At 39.3% G+C, this 4,046-nt stretch overlaps 1 pseudogene; it reads left to right on the top strand.

Moving 5' to 3' along the window:
* The first annotated feature begins 1,998 nt into the window (after window positions 1-1,998).
* LOC147524688 (small nucleolar RNA R71) lies at window positions 1,999-2,091 on the top strand (annotated as a pseudogene).
* The last annotated feature ends 1,955 nt before the right edge of the window (window positions 2,092-4,046 follow it).

Raw genomic sequence — 4,046 nt, 5'->3', positions numbered from 1 at the left:
TATGTGTATCGACTAGTGTAGGAATGGAAATGTTGGAGTCCGAACTTCCAAAGGAAAGAAATTTGGGCATATGATTATCATGGAACGTGTTGTTGAAATAATCTCGAGCAAAGCTCTCGATCATGCTAACCTCTCCATCCATGCATCTAATCGGGTAACCGTGTCTTTTTGTTTTAAAAACATTGACTTCAACAAAGAAGATGGCCAAAAAGACATGGACATTGAACCATCGCGGCAATTAATGAGCGCATTGGCAGTTGCCGAGAAAGGACGCCTAAATGATGATCGACAGAGTCGCTAACGACTTCTCGATCGAGGATGACAAAAATCAGCCTGGATAGTAAAAATCCTAAACTTTTACCGTAACATTTTCGACGACACCCTTAGGATACTTAATAGACCGATCGCCTAATTGCAACGCCATTTTAGTGGGTTGCATCTCGCCTAGACCTATTTGTCTATACAAATAAAATGGGAGTACGTTAATACTAGCCCCCAAGTCTAATAACGCTGGTCGTCGTATAAGAATCTCCTAAGGTGCATTGACAAGAGGAGGACTAATTGTGGTCCTCGTGACTTAACAATTCCATTATGTTCAAATAGAGTTGGGAATTGTTCGCTAAAAGGCGCCTTTTGGTATATTGGTCTTATGCCTAGTAGTACACAACTCCTTAAGAAACTTAGCATGGTGTGGTAGCTTTTAATAGCTTCGAGGAAGGGAAGGTTTATAGTTAGATTCTTGAAAACGTCCCTAATCTCCTCATAATTAGTATCCCTAGTTAACACGGCTAATTTTGTGGAAATGGTGGTTTCGTCTATATTTAGGAATGGTATCACCCGGATGTTTAACCGCGGCTTTCTCGTTTCTTAGGTTGTGGTTGTAACCGGGTACCTCTACGGTGATAGGGCTCTTCAGTTTCTATTTCGTATCTAGTAAAATAGCAGTGTAGGGGCTACTAGTGGGGTAACTATAGGCATAGTTACTTTGTTATCAACCACTCTGCCGGAGAGTGGTGATGGCTTTTAGCTCACCTACATTTTCATATTCATTACTAGTATTATCGGTTACCTCGTGAGGCTATATTTGTTGTTTTAGGATTAGGTATTTCATGACCTAGAAACACACCTTTGGGTTGGGCTTTATCTTGAGCCAACCGTTGGGTTAAATTATTAATGGATTGTAGAAGTTTGGTTAGATTGAGCCATGGTTTGGAAAAGTTTTTTGGCTCACTTGTATGAAGGTTTCAAGACGATCCGTTGTGTTAGTAGTAGTCAGTCACGGGGTGTGTGATGAACTATTTCACGTGAATTATTTATTGGTGGATTTTGATAGTTATTATTTACCGGAACGATACCTCTATTAGCATTATAATTATTATAACTACCTTGACTTTGTGCTTGACCTTGTCGAGGTTGCACTTGGTTGTTATAATTATTAAAATTACCCTGACCATGTCCGTGTCATGGTGGAGCTTGGTTAAAACTTTGTGTTGGCCTAACATATTGATTATTGTACCCTGGAGGTGTGACGTGTTGGTTATTTCACCAACCGAAGTTGGGATTTTGTCTCCAAGGGGCGTTAGGTTCACTATTAATGGAACAAGCCTGTTCATAGGCTATAGGACGCTGGAAGTCGGATGCTCGTGGCTCCAAATGTAAACTACATGGATTTGAATTTACATTCATGACGGGATAGGCTTTTGTTGAACGTAAATGGCCTCTACCTTTTAGTGAGTGATTTGATTAGAGTTTTCAGCTCGAGATCGTGTTTAATTTCAAACATACCATACGCCTTAATCAGATTAGAAGAACTAGCGAGCGGTGGATATCGCCACTACCACCCCCCAAGTTATTTCGCTTTAGTTTGATCCTCTAAAAATTTATAAGCCTCCGGGCTCCTTTGCTTAAGAAACTACCCCCATTCATTATGTCTAGGACTTCTTTATGGTGGTGTAGAAGTCCTTTGAAAAAGGCACAAACTAACGGTTCTTTTAAGCTAAGTTATGATGTGGACACTCTATAAGGAGATCGGTGAAACGATTCCAAGCCTCAAAATGATTCATGAGGATTTTGTCGAAAAGAAATGAATCTTGGAAAGCATCTCATCGGTCTTTAGGGGTGGGTAAAAATGTTCCATAAACAAATTTGAACAAGTTTAGCCCACGAAGTCCACGTAATTAGGCGCCAGGCGCTTAACCAAAGACGCCTTTATCGGGCTAAGGTGAAAGGGAATACCCTTAGTTTAATTTGTTCCGCACCAACCGTAGGATGGTGGAATGTTGTTAGGACTTGTTCAATCCCACGATGTTGATAAGGTTTTTCATGGTCTAAACCATGGAAAACGGGTAACAAATTAAAAATATTTGGGGATTCGAAATCCCCACCGGGTCCGCTAGAACGATGCAAGATTTGGGGCTATCGCCAAGGCTTTATAAAAGTCCGAGAGGAGTTTCTCCTTCGTCGGGCATCAGGTCGTGGTGTGTGTGAAATAGTAGCTAGAGGTGTAGTGGGTGGTATACTAGATAGACTTGTTTGTTGACGCTGTTATGTAATTACGCTCGGTGTTTTGTTCGCCGGACCTTAATCTCATACAAGGCTAAAACCAAACTTAGCTAAACACATCAACACTCCAAACAATTCGATATACTAATATAGACCTCTAACAGGAGATCGCGAGGTGTGGAAGAAAGGAATACCTGATTGCGCCCTTGCTTCGCTTTATGAATAGCGTTTTGTTTACGCGTGTTCAGTGTATATAACAAGTTAGAACACTGAAAAACTTGAAAAATCAAAATTCGAATCAAAACTGTAGAAACCGGAAAAATCTAGCTTAGGCGCCAAGGCGCAAGATAGGGTCATGTCAAGCTCCGTGTAACTTCAAGTTACAATGATTTAGGCGGTCGCTCAGCCCACATGGGGCTGGTCGCTCGATGTTCCAGTTTATGGGCGCAGTGCGCGGTTAGGGCGCCGGTCGCATCGCGTATATATTTTTTTAAACTTTTCAACGGTGAAACGGACAACCACGCGATGAATCAAACAAGGTGGGTGGGTTTAATGGGACTTTAAGAAAAGTACTTACACTACAAAAACAATGCGAAAGTGAAACTAAGATGGCAGCGGCGCCATTTGATAAAGCATAAAAATGAATAGTTTACCTATGAAATGAACGATGAACTCAAAACGTAAGTAAACTAAACTAGTTTATGAGCCTATGTTTATCAAAGTTTCTACTCTCAGGTCTATCGAAATAAAGTGGAGTAGAGTGATTCGTTCCACTCCTAGTCCTTCCGCATGCTGTGTTCTCTACGTATAAGTATTCTTAACTCTAAAGTCTAATGAAAGATTTACGAAGTGGCAACTAGACTGCGATGCAACTACCCACAAGATGCAACTAGTCGACTATTAGAACAACTATGAGAATGCTACGTTGATTCTATGAGAAGGAGTTAGAGGGGGATTGATTCCACCTTAACTCGACTTAATCCTACTAACAACGAATCGTCGTAATCCAAATTGAACTGCTTCGCAGAACAATATGGTTTCTCCTAATCCCTAATTACACATGACATTCCTACCAATTCATAACTAGTATGTGAACGATTAAACCCATTATCATTGTGAACTAATCGTTTCTAGAGTGGAAAGGAAATTACGACGACTCTACGATAATCGGAATCAAGCTTTCATCAAGGCTTCTCAACCCCCTCAATGGAGGTTTAGCCGAGAATCATCACGCTTATCATTCCCAGTTAAATTAAAACTAAACATACTATAAAGAATTGAAATTTACTAATCTAATTTAAACAATAATTAAAATCTAATTAATAATTAAGACATGATATCAACAAGAATTTAAACTAGATCTATAAATGTAAATAAGAAGAATCAAAATTGACAAACTAGCTAATTTATTAATCAAACTAATTAAGAATAATGATTCTAAGAATTTAATCTAAAACAAGAATTGAAATGGAACTAAACTTAATTAATCTACTGAAAACTAGATCTAGAATTCTATATATTTGTAGGTCTAACTAGCTACCATT

The sequence above is a fragment of the Coptis chinensis genome, chromosome 1 (genome assembly GCF_015680905.1).
Source record: "Coptis chinensis isolate HL-2020 chromosome 1, ASM1568090v1, whole genome shotgun sequence".
Taxonomy (NCBI): domain Eukaryota; kingdom Viridiplantae; phylum Streptophyta; class Magnoliopsida; order Ranunculales; family Ranunculaceae; genus Coptis; species Coptis chinensis.
Note: the sequence above shows the minus strand (reverse complement) of the source record. Positions and strands in the feature narration are given on the sequence as shown.